This window comes from Pseudophryne corroboree, chromosome 5 (genome assembly GCF_028390025.1).
Source record: "Pseudophryne corroboree isolate aPseCor3 chromosome 5, aPseCor3.hap2, whole genome shotgun sequence".
Taxonomy (NCBI): domain Eukaryota; kingdom Metazoa; phylum Chordata; class Amphibia; order Anura; family Myobatrachidae; genus Pseudophryne; species Pseudophryne corroboree.
In genome coordinates, this window is record NC_086448.1 from 437,446,637 (window position 1) to 437,460,245 (window position 13,609).

Consider the following 13,609-nt stretch of genomic DNA (forward strand, 5'->3'; position numbering starts at 1 on the left):
ACAAAGTGAACAGAGAAGCCCAGAGGCTAAGGAACTGGGTGTCTCCCTTGTATTAGTAATGCTCAGATGAGAAAAGCAAGATGTTGTGTTTTAATACGTAGAGAACCCGAAATGCTGTTGCTAAGGGCAACAGCAAAACCCTAAAGGGTTACCAACGGGTGTGGCAGTAAACTCCTTGGTCAGAGATGGAATGATAGACACAAGGAGAGTCTCCACAATCCTAATTCTCACTTGCAGTGCACAGGTTCAGTTTACTGCCACTAAACTGACCCCTGATACCTAGCACAGTGAGACAGGATTAGACAGGCAAGTCTTAGAATACAGCCGCAAACTTGCTAAGTTCACAGAGTAGTAACAGAACCCCAGCAAGCTAAACGACTGACTCCAGTCTTACTGCTAGGTCTGGATTGGCAGAGTGTAATACCAAATCCCCAGGCCTATTTGCAGGAAGCAACAAACAAATACAAAGCTACACAGTACTGGCTAACTTTCAGGAACTGACTAACCAACAAAGATTCAGCAGCATCTGCTTACCCTAAGAAGAGGCCTTATAAAGCAGGTGCTGTCCACGCCCCACTCAGACCTCACAGACTGTGAGCACAAAAACCAGCACCGGATCCCCTACCGTGCACAGAGCCTGTAACCACTGCACAGCAAAAGACCCGAACCGGAGTATCAGCTGCGCTCAGGTTACTCTGCGAGCACTTGTCTTCCGGTTGCCATGACGACGTGGCAGCACAGGGCAGGAGACCCTAACAGTACCCCCCCTCTGACGAGGGGTCAAAGAACCCCTACCACCGGGTTTATCGGGGAACTGCGAGAAGAAAGAGCGTATCAGTCTGGGGGCATGAAGATCACAACTGCGCACCCACGACCGCTCCTCCGGGCCATACCCCTTCCAGTGCACCAAAAATGACAGCCGACCCCGAACCACCTTGGAGTCAAGAATCCTTTCAACAACAAACTCCCTCTGGCCACGTATCAGAAGAGGGGAAGGTCTTCCACTGGAAGAAGGATTACTAATCGCCCGTTTTAAAAGGGAACAATGAAATGTTTTATTGATACCCAAAGAACGGGGCAGATCTAACTGAAATGCCACCGGATTGATAACCCTGGTGATCTTATAAGGGCCGATGAACCGGGGGCCTAACTTATGAGATGGCTGTCTCAACTTCAAATTCTTGGTAGACAACCAGACGAAGTCTCCTAATTTGAAGCTGCAGGGTCTTTTCCGCTTATCAAAAACCCTTTTGGTCACTAATGACACAGACACAAGGGCTTTCTTCACTTTCCGCCAAATACCTCTAAGGACCGAAACCACAGAGGAACCACCAGGCGTGGAGTCCAGGGGGTCAAAAGAATTGGCCTTAGGATGATGCCCCTACACACAAAGGAAGGGAGAGATCCCTGTAGCAGAGTGAGCCGCGTTGTTATAGGCAAACTCCGCCATGGACAGATGAGCAACCCAGTCAGTCTGACACTTGGAGACATAACACCTGAGGAACTGCTCCAAGGACTGGTTCACCCTTTCAGTCTGCCCATTAGACTGCGGATGGTAGCCTGACGACAAGCTGACAGAAATCTGGAGATCGGAACAAAATGCCCTCCAGAATTTGGCCACAAACTGGGATCCGCGGTCAGAGACCACATCAAGTGGCAACCCGTGGAGACGCACAACATGCAGCATAAATAATTCAGACAGGCGTCTGGCCGATGGCAGCCCAACCAGTGGAACGAAGTGCGCCATCTTCGAAAACCTGTCAACGACAACCCAGATGGCTGTCATCCCCGAGGATTTGGGCAAGTCCACCACAAAATCCATTGAAATGTGGGTCCATGGCTTAGATGGGATAGAGAGTGGATGTAATGGGCCAACAGGAACCCCTCTAGGAGTCTTATTTTGGGCACAGATGTCACATGCCCGAACCCACTGATCCACATCCTTAGCCACCGAGGGCCACCACACCGCCCTAGATAGCAACTCCCGAGTTCTGGCAATACCCGGGTGACCTGCCGACTTCTTGGCATGGAATTCCAGGAACACTCGCTGTCTTAACCTAGGAGGCACAAACAAAAGACCTACCAGAAGGTCTGGAGGAGTCTGCTCCTGTGCTCTAAGGACTAATGATAAGAGGTCCTGGGTAATGCCCACTTTAATACATGATGGGGAAACAATGGGCAACGGCTCCTCGGTGGTCTCCTGGATTGGAGCAAAACTCCGCGAGAGCGCATCAGCCTTGATGTTTTTTGACCCAGGGCGATATGTTATCAAAAAATTAAAGCGAGCAAAAAACAAAGCCCATCGTGCCTGCCTGGCATTGAGACGCTTCGCTGACTCTAAATATGCCAGATTCTTATGGTCAGTGAGAATTGAGACCACAAACCTAGCCCCCTCAAGCCAGTGTCTCCACTCCTCGAGTGCATCCTTAATAGCCAACAATTCCCGGTTACCCACGTCATAATTCATCTCGGCAGGCGAAAATTTACGGGAAAAGTAAGCACAGGGATGAAGGCGATTATCAGACACTCCCATCTGAGAAAGCACTGCCCCAATACCCATCTCAGAGGCATCCACCTCCACCACAAAAGGACGCTCTGGATCTGGGTGTCGCAGCACCTTGGCCGAAACAAATGCCCTTTTGAGACGGGCAAAAGCCGCTTTAGCCTCACAAGACCAGTGAGCAACATCCGCCCCTTTCTTAGTGAGTGCCACCAAGGGCGCCACTATAGACGAAAATCCAGCGATAAATCGTCTATAAAAATTCGCAAAGCCCAGGAAACGCTGAAGCGCCTTCAAACTAGTGGGCTGCACCCAATCCAGGACTGCCTGTACCTTGGAACCCTCCATTTGGAAACCTTCTGGGGAGATAATATATCCTAGAAATGCGATTTGCTGAACTTCAAATTCGCACTTCTCCAGCTTCGCCCCAAGCCGGTGGTCTCTGAGTTTCTGGAGGACTAAGCGTACATGCTTCCGATGTTCCTCCAGGGAATGGGAGAAGATTAGGATGTCATCTAAGTATACAACTAAGAATCTATCCAAATATTCCCTGAGCACATCATTCATGAAATCCTGGAAGACTGCCGGGGCATTACAGAGCCCAAAAGGCATCACCAAATATTCATAATGCCCTGAGTGGGTATTAAAGGCAGTCTTCCATTCATCCCCCTCTCTTATTCGGATTAGATTGTACGCACCGCGTAGGTCAATCTTAGAAAAAATGGTGGCAGTACGAAGCTGGTCAAACAAGACCGAAATGAGAGGCAGTGGGTATGAGTTTTTAATCGTGATACGGTTCAATTCCCTGAAGTCGATGCAGGGTCGCAACGAACCGTCCTTTTTACCCACGAAGAAGAACCCCGACCCAACTGGAGACTGTGAAGGTCTGATAAATCCCTTAGCCAAGTTCTCCTGAATGTACTCTGCCATAGCCTGAGTCTCAGGACGTGACAGGGAGTACAACCTGCTCTTGGGAAGCTTAGCATTTGGCAACAAATCAATGGCACAGTCATAGGGGCGATGGGGAGGTAGTACCTCTGCAACTTTTTTGGAGAACACGTCCGCAAAATCTGCATAACACCCTGGCAATCCTGGCAAACTTAGCTGCGAGAGCCTGACTGGAAGGCTCAAGCAACTCCTGAAACAATCAGTACCCCAACTAAGAATCTCCCCAGAGACCCAGTCAAATTGAGGATTGTGGGCCCTTAACCAGGGTAACCCCAACACCAATGGGGCAAAAGTACAGACAGTCACATAAAAGGACAATTTTTCAGAGTGTGTGGCTCCAATAAACAAAGAAATCTGGCTAGTGCAAGAGGTAATTTTACCTTGGGATAATGGTTCCCCGTTTAACCCACAAATCTCAATTTCCGATGCCAAGGGTACTAAGGGAACAGAGTGTTTCAGGGCGAATTGGCGGTCCATAAAAACCCCGTCGGCCCCACTGTCCACAAAGGCCTCAGTCTTGACAGTTTGACCGAGGATCTTCAAGGTCACCGGAATGATAAAAGTCTTCTTGGGAAATTCTGACTTCTGGCCTGACAGTATATTTCCCATCACCCTCAGGCCCTGAAGTTTTCCGGCTTTTCTGGGCATGATACTACCACATGACCTTTATTCCCACAGTACAAACACAACCCCTGCTGTCTCCTCCGCGTCTTCTCACGCGAGGAGAGGCGGGTAGCCCCTATCTGCATAGGCTCCTCGGAAAATTCCTCAGAGTCTGAGGTTCCCTTGGGAAGGAAGGAAATCTCAGTCTCCCTTTCAAGCCTACGCTCTCTCAGCCGTCTATCCACCCGGATGGATAACTGCATGAGCTGATCCAAGCTATCAGGCAAGGGATATTGTACCAGTTGGTCCTTTATCTGGTTAGAAAGACCTCTTCGGTACTGGTGTCTCAGGGCTGGGTCATTCCACTGGGTATCATGGGCCAACCTCCGAAACTCCGTACAGTAAACCTCAACTGGCCTTCGCCCTTGCTTAAGGATCGAAATCTGAGCCTCGGCTGAGGCCGTCTTGTCAGGGTCATCATACAACATGCCCAGTGCCGTAAAAAAAGCATCAACACTTTTAAGCGACGGACAGTCAGGCTGCAACCCATATGCCCAGACCTGTGGGTCTCCTTGTAGCAAGGAAATCACTATGCCCACCCGCTGAATCTCCGACCCAGAAGACTGAGGCCTAAGCCGGAAGTATAGCTTGCAGCTCTCCTTGAAACAAAAGAACTGCGAGCGATCTCCAGAAAAACGATCCGGGAGATTTACTTTCGGTTCCTTAACCCCTGCAGGTGCTGCTGCTGCGGGAGCTCCGCCAGCAGCCTGGGAGGTGTGCATTTTAATGGACAAATCATTAAATTGTCGAGTCAGGACCTGCACCTGATCGACCACCTGTTGCAACGTATTTTGAGGGGTATGCTCCATATTCCCACAAAATTTCAACAGGAGTATTAGGCTGCTGAATATGTTATGCACACCAGTGCCTGCAGGAATGTACTGGTGTTTGAACTGTTATGCAAAACAAATGGACTCACAGACAGACTGGGGAATATGACATAACGTACACAGAAGGTGATAGGGTAACAAAATACACACAAAGTGAACAGAGAAGCCCAGAGGCTAAGGAACTGGGTGTCTCCCTTGTATTAGTAATGCTCAGATGAGAAAAGCAAGATGTTGTGTTTTAATACGTAGAGAACCCGAAATGCTGTTGCTAAGGGCAACAGCAAAACCCTAAAGGGTTACCAACGGGTGTGGCAGTAAACTCCTTGGTCAGAGATGGAATGATAGACACAAGGAGAGTCTCCACAATCCTAATTCTCACTTGCAGTGCACAGGTTCAGTTTACTGCCACTAAACTGACCCCTGATACCTAGCACAGTGAGACAGGATTAGACAGGCAAGTCTTAGAATACAGCCGCAAACTTGCTAAGTTCACAGAGTAGTAACAGAACCCCAGCAAGCTAAACGACTGACTCCAGTCTTACTGCTAGGTCTGGATTGGCAGAGTGTAATACCAAATCCCCAGGCCTATTTGCAGGAAGCAACAAACAAATACAAAGCTACACAGTACTGGCTAACTTTCAGGAACTGACTAACCAACAAAGATTCAGCAGCATCTGCTTACCCTAAGAAGAGGCCTTATAAAGCAGGTGCTGTCCACGCCCCACTCAGACCTCACAGACTGTGAGCACAAAAACCAGCACCGGATCCCCTACCGTGCACAGAGCCTGTAACCACTGCACAGCAAAAGACCCGAACCGGAGTATCAGCTGCGCTCAGGTTACTCTGCGAGCACTTGTCTTCCGGTTGCCATGACGACGTGGCAGCACAGGGCAGGAGACCCTAACAGTTTGATAGTACTTTCTACTGTTCCAGTGTAGTTTATCTGCTAAGAGGTTATGAGCCCAGGACTGCAGAGAAATAAGAAAAAAAGTTACAACTGTCAGAACCTCAGTGAAAGAAAAGACAGAGCCCAGTGATAAAGCTAATTATTTATCTTATAACATTCACTATATATTGGTAAGAGACTCAGTACGCAATGGGCGTACGGGGTACCGTAAGGGTACGCACTTAGCGTAGCAGACGCTAGGCCGTGGTCAAGACGCACGAGCGGCACGTTCGCTCACGGCTTACGCTGGGTATCGAGCACGCTATAGGCGGTCCGAATACCGTAATGCTACGCTACTAGCGTAGCGGACGCTGTGCCCACAAGAGGAACACGAGCGGCGCAGACGCTCACAGGATGACACACCGTAAACCTTGTATGCAACACAATGAAACGCTGATTAACCTCTATTATATAAAAGCTGCTTGAGCGATTGAGACACTCCGAATACCCTTAGCAATGTAATGATAAACACATAATACCTTGTAAGGTTCCAAAACCTTTATCTAGATGATTTTAGTATGTAAAAGGGGAAAACATATACAGCTTATACACTACAGCACTAACATAAACACCTAAACAGAATAATTGAAATTATACAATATACAACAGTTTCTTAATCCTAAACAATAACAGAGAAAGAGAGAGTATGGCAAATACAAACAGAGAATAAGTTGGTAACAGAGAAAAACTTACACACTGGGGAATGATCGCTGCGCAGTCCTGGTACCAGCTCTCTAGTCAGTCAATGATGAAAACCGTTGTGGTGAGTAGACTGAGCTGGCCCAGACTGGCTGTCTTATATACACTACATACAGTACACTACAAAGGGGCCTACAATCTCATTGTTCATTGGACACAGGAATCTGTCTTCACATTATAACAAAAGGTCATAGGTTGATTCAAACAGGTGGGCTGTGACTATTTCAGACTGCTCAGGTGGGAGGGAATCTCAGGATTCCCGCCGCATGGATAATGAATTGCAAATACAGTAAATGTCCATAAACTTCTTATAACCATAACTATACGCAGGAGCGATTAATCTCTTTCAAACCAATACCGGAATGTTACTGATAATATACTCTACCGTTGCATACTAAACACCACTGCTCAAAACCTGTCTGACCCTTCGTATCATGTAAAGAGGGATCTCTCTGTCCATGAACCAGTTACACTAAACAAACTCACTGATATTATTAAGGGAACCATAACCTATAAAATACACTATTTGGATTAATTATATAACGATCGAGTCGCTCGCCAGACGCACACAAACTCTACCGTAAATGCACATACCACGCGCCTGAGCGCATGACCGTGGAGGCGCCGTCACGCAACTGCGAATATGCGCACGCATGGGAGAGAATGTGCACGTGCAGCGGGCAAGCGCATGGGGTTAGTACAAGGCATGAGAATAACGATATTTTTCGACTTTGACAGTCCACCCTTTGGCAGTCACCAATAACTGCCACTTCCTAAACAAAACAGAAAAATATATGTCATTATGTAAACACCTTTTTATGATTGGGTAAGGGGAGGAGAGGAGAAGGTAGGAAAAGTATGACCTAGTGAGACAGTAAAAGCATGTGTGTATGAGATCCATGTTTGAGGGGTCATGTATCATCGTGCCGTATGTGTTCTAAATCAAGCTTCAAGGTATTGCGAAGTATACATTGAATCCTTCTTATCCCTTATCAAGGGTCTGTGGATGGGCTGTCAAACTCTACCGAGCTCTTTTCGGCTTTTGGTTGCAACAAATGGGGGAGCACATTTAGTTGATGATACATGAAGGGGGGGACATGTGAATGCTAATATGTGAGAATCACCTGTCGACTATGTGAGATACTACCTGGAGGTTGTAGAGATGAAGATAAGAAACAATCGTTATAAATGCAGTCGTAAACTATGTGAGTTTAAATAAACAGTCGCCGATTGAGGTCTTGTCTGATGTCTTGTCTGATGTACATGTTGTCTGATGTCTCTCAGTGCTCTTTTGCTATAAATAGCGAGCAAAAGCTGTTCCATTGTCCATAAAATTACAGTCTCTAAAGTATTGGGCTTTCGTAAAAAGTTAAAGTCACTAGGGATATTGGGGGTCTGTGACATAGTTCATCAATGGTCTGTATAAAAGAGGTTGTCAAATTCTTCTTCCAAGCGGATGTCTTTGTACCTTGGAGGAAAACAAAGGAGAAACGGGTGAAAGAAACGGACCGTGGAATCACATTTTCATCACAACATTGTCTCTATCGTTGGGTCATAAATCAAATTAGTTGTTGTTATTACAGCGTCCTAGCTCCTCAGACTCATCACTCTGGTACTACCTTTACACTTTGTTAAAGTCCGAACGCATCTAAATATCAGACCAACCAATATGACGACTCCCAGAATACACAAGAGAAATTCCCCTACATCCATTATAACACCTTGGGCCCATTCTCCTAAACCAGAGAACCTATTTCGTGGGTTCAACCATGACACCCAACTGGTCAGCTCATTACCCACAGCAGCGAGTGTGAGATTGTGTTTCCTTCGAAACTCCCACTTCAATTGCAAAATGTCATCCATCTTTTGGTCTATGACCTCATCCAGGTCCTCAGTGCTGTTTGTAATATACGTGCAGCACTTTACACCATACTGGGTTGCTAGGGTAACACAATACCCGCCGGTCACTGCTGTTAGGTAATTAAGAATCATCCTATGCTGAACCAGCTCTGTTTTGTAGGCTTGTAACTCTTTCCCAGTGTACCTGAACGTGTCGTCATACATTTCGGTGATATTGTCTAACAAGTTCACTAGCGCAGATATATATCTATAATTTATCACTCCTCTGGCGGTACGAGTGATATCTAACGCGAGTAGAAATTGAATCCCGGTGGATTCATGGATCAGATCAGAGGCCGGATGCTCTGTCCTTTCAATCAGGTGCCGTTTAACGACGTGTTCGTAATGAGTGTGAGTATAAGGAGCTTGGGCACCGCGGTGAATGTCTTTCATTTTGATATGAGATACAGTCATTACTTCAGGCAGTACTTTTCCAATGTAACACAATCCCTCTGAGTTTGGGGCAAGCCACTTATATGCCTTTCTCCCGCATATGAAATATGCATCATCGGGGAGAACATATGGGACAGAGTATGACATAACCATGTTACAAATTTTCCATGTGAAATCTCCTAACCCTAACTCTCCCATCTGTCTAGTACACGTATCAGGTTGTACGATATGTGCACAGTATCCTGGTGATACTTCTCCAACTCGCATGGTCCTACTTCCTAGAGTATACCTATACCGGAAATATTTTCCACTGTTGGCTATCTGGCGTATAAGCTCTGTGTCTATGGGCATTCTATCGGCTCTATATGAAAATGTCATGGTTTGATTACTCCATGACACTTCCCAATTTCCCGGCTTTCGGGGATTGGAAATGTTAAAGCATACTAAGGACTTATCCACATGATATTGGTGGAGCTTCAAACTAGGAGGACTAGAGATATTAAACCTCTTGTCCACCGGCCTCCCACCACTTAACTCAAGTACCTCTCCTACAGTTAAAGGGAATGGTACTAGTCCTGATTTGCTATGACCTTGAGGTACTTGAGAGCATACCCAACAGTCTGTCTGGTTTAACACTTTACCCACTAAGGAGTGATAGTCACTCAATGGATGCCGGTCCATGTGGACATTAAAACTGGACTGACATTTCTTGATGCACCCATCCTCAACTATATTGTCACAATGCCTACAGATGCAGTTCTCTTCAGCTAACAATCCTTCACAATTCCTTCTATTGTCAATGCTACCAGATCGTTTTCTGATACTCGCCTTTACTCTGTGATTATGTTGCTCTTGGAAAACTACGCCTCCATCCTGGTCATCAGAACCCATTCCAGATCCTTTCTCGACCTCCATGGTACTCTCACCGAAACAGACTGCTCTGGTCAACAATAGGGTCAACAGGAAAATCCGGATCACAGTCTCTTGAGGCAAGTCCATCTTATAGGAGGGAAAGGAGAAATTTGTAATGGGGGTACAAAAAATAATTTGAGGGGAAAGAAAAATGTTACGATGCTTTTGTCCTCTAGTCTTGTTGTTCTTCTTGCTCTGTTGTCATCTTAAAGGTGCTGTCTCTCAGTCTTCCAAACGAACATTCTGGTGATACAATATTCCTTCCAAATCTGCGATCTTTCTGTAAGGAACAAAAATCTTGCATTACCATTTGTCTAACTGATGTGTGACATACCATCTGTAAAGCATGAGAACATGAGAGAGAAGAGGAAAAAAAACAAACGAGAGAGAGAAAAATTCATATATATATTACATAAAAAAAAAAAAAAAAAACATTGTTAGATCTTCCGTTCACCATCAGGCTGTCACACCATCACATCCATTGGTATCTTTGCGCAGTCTCCCCCACCAGTATTTCCACACTCCACCTTTTGTGCCTGGCCAGGACACACCGATGTCGGTAGGTCACACTGGGGTTAGGTAGACTTCTGCAAAGACCAAGTAGCTATGTGATGTTTGAGTTCTGCCGATGAACGTCAGAGATGGGAAAAAAGAAACATTTACAGATAAATTACAAAGTTTACCCGGCCGTTCCTGTGTCTACAAGGAACTGACCTCCCAATATCATTTACTGTAACCTCAGGCTTACTATCAAGGCTACTGATTTACTGGCTGCAAATTACAGGTGCGGCCCAAAATTCTTCTTATATGATCCCTGATTACAATTTTGTGTGTCATAACTCTGCTCGTGTTTTTGTCTAGGGGGTTGATATACCTTCTGTGGATCTTTAAACCTACAACTACGTGCAAAATGACCTTCCTTCTTGCAATTATAACACCTTATCACCTTTGACTTACCCACAGGGATCTGAGGCTTCTTACCTCCCTGTGCTTCCCTGTGCTTGCTGATGTTTTGCTCATGCCCAACAGCGGACTTTCTTAATGCAGCCACCGAGATATTTCTCCAGTTCGGGTTGGTGGTCTGTACCCTTGTTCTCAATACTACCTTTAAACCATTCATTAATACTTTAACTGCTACTTCTCTATGATTTACATTTGTTTTGATGTTTTCTATCCCTGTATACTTAGCCATTTCCTGCAGCGCCCGATGAAAATAATTAGAAGTACTTTCCCCTTCTTTTTGTCTTATGGAGAAGATTTGGTTCCACTCGACCACGGCTGGGAAATATACTCCTAACTGTCGGTTGATCTGCTTAATACATTCCTGATTGTGTTCCTCCGTGTGAGGTACTTCTATGTCTAATTTACAATCAGCAATAAATTTCGCAGGGTCAACACTGGAAGGCAAACATGCCCTCAGCACTGTCCACCAACCTTTGTTGGTGGGTTCTGTGGAGTTTCCTAGTTCTTTAATAAACCTCTGACATGCGGCAAGATCTCTCCTGGGATCAGGAAATTCAGACATAATTGTCCTCAATTCCATCCGGGACCAGGGACAATGCATAGCAATGTCTCTGACGGGAGTGACTCCCTGAGCGTCAGTCTGTCCATTTGGGACTTTGATCACCCTGACAGGGTTAAGTTCAACTACATCATCTTGTGTTGGCTCTACAATATGAGGTACATTTGTTTGTGCGTGATATATAACACCGTACGTACCTGTGGACACGACCTCACCTGACCCTCCGTTAGGGGGTTCGACTACTGCCTTTACCGATTGGGTCGCGTCCACCTGGATGTCTTGTATGATGGTTGCTGGAAAAGGTGCCGACATCGTGCTGGGCTCACTTTCTTGCTTGTAATCCTGAGGGAAGTTTAACATGGGGTGCAACTTGCACGGGTTAACAGTTGTACATTTAACAGTTTTACTTTTATCATTGTTACATTTGTTACAATTATTCTTATCATCAATACAGTTGCTAAGTGCATGTTTATCATACACCAGTGTGCCATTCTCTGTAACCACTTTCTCTCTTGTTGCCATATTTTTCTTGCCAGAATGAGAGTCAGCTGTGTAAGCTAATCCTCCTTGTATTTCACTTTCCCGTTGCCATAACTGTAAACAATCATAATGTTTAATCCGTCTCTTTGCAGATTTAATGAGACATATCCTTCTCCTTAGATTTTGTAACACCTTGGGGCTAAAACTGCCTACTCGTGGGAACTTTTCCCCTTCATGCACAGTCATTCTTTCCCATTCATTGAAAACCTTTGTGTGTGATTTATCTCGGACCTCCTGGTCTGTATCACATGTTATATACCTTGCCGACCTTATGGGCCGGTTTACTAAATCAACCGGAACCAAGGTTGATCGCCCCCTACCTGAACAACTGGCCCCCATCTTTGCAGGTGTTGCTTTCACTACCTCTGACCTTCAAATCAGGGTCTTCAGCGAACCCTTACAAAAACCAAGATGTCCGGGGTAGGCCGACGGTGAAAGTTTACCGAGTACCTTCACTCACTCGCCCACGTCGACCAATACGCCCACACACTGCCCTAGCGCTGGCGTACTCAACCCAGGGCCCCTGCGACCTGAACCTCTATTTACTGGAACATGTGGGTGTGATCCGAAGAGCACTTACCCTTCCCAGTAACTATTGGTTGTTAGAGAATTCCCGAGTGACCAGCGAACCTCCCTTAAAATAAAAAAAATTACACAAATCACGTTAGAATGTACAAATAGCGTTTATGACCCCTCTAGCGTACGCAAATGGTACTGGGTCAAGTTGCAAACTAATGCACACAATTACATGCGGTACAATCGTTCTGCACATAAGCAACTAATCTTACGTGCGGAACGACCAACGGAATCGAAAATTGTGGCTGCGAATTCCTTCAGCCAGAGCTTAATGGCCTATATGGGTATTGCACCAACCCTCCTGGGGTTGTGCTTCTTGACTCTATCTATAGCGGACTTCCTAGTCCGCTGTACCTAGACCTCCTGGTCTGTCTCTGGACCTCCTGGTCCGTGACCTCCTGGTCTGCTATACTCTAATGCTCTTATTTTAATATGTTTAACAAGGGATGCCTCCCAAGCCACCGCGCTGTCACTTTCACGAATGTACCTCATGAGAACTCGATTTCCTGTGGTTCCACCCAAAAATGAGAAACTTATATATATATATATATATATATATATATATATATATACATACACACTCTTTCACCTCATATACTCTTTACTTTCGTTTCTGTACAGAAATCCCTTTCATTCAGTATCACAGTCTAGTCCCGAAAGGAGTTACAACTAGAGAAGGATCTTTACACTAAAATTTAGGACACTGAGATTGACTTGCGCTATTATCGCGTTGCTTCCATATCGCCTACTAAAACAATATTATCGTGTGATTTGTATTACGTGGGCATACCCATACGCTCTGTTGCGTAATATACGCTATGTGTATAAGCCCTTGCGTCGCGTACGCTTGTCCCGCCCTTTGTTAGGGACACGTGTACACAGGCCAGACACGTCCACAGTAACACAAGTAACACGTTTCTATCAATGCAAATGATATTTAACTGTATCATTTACTGAACACCACACAGATTTCCCTTGTATCTTAGGCAAATCTTTCTCAGCACGTTATCAATGGTAAATGGCAAACATGAAGGCGAGATGTGAAATTACACAAATGAAAAATGCAGGTGTGTGCGTGTGTTGCGTACGCAATGTGTATCAAACAGAAATAAAACAGTTTTAAAAGACAATAGCGTACTGTTCTTACCTTCCGGTTCCGGATTCCACCAGCACTCCAACAG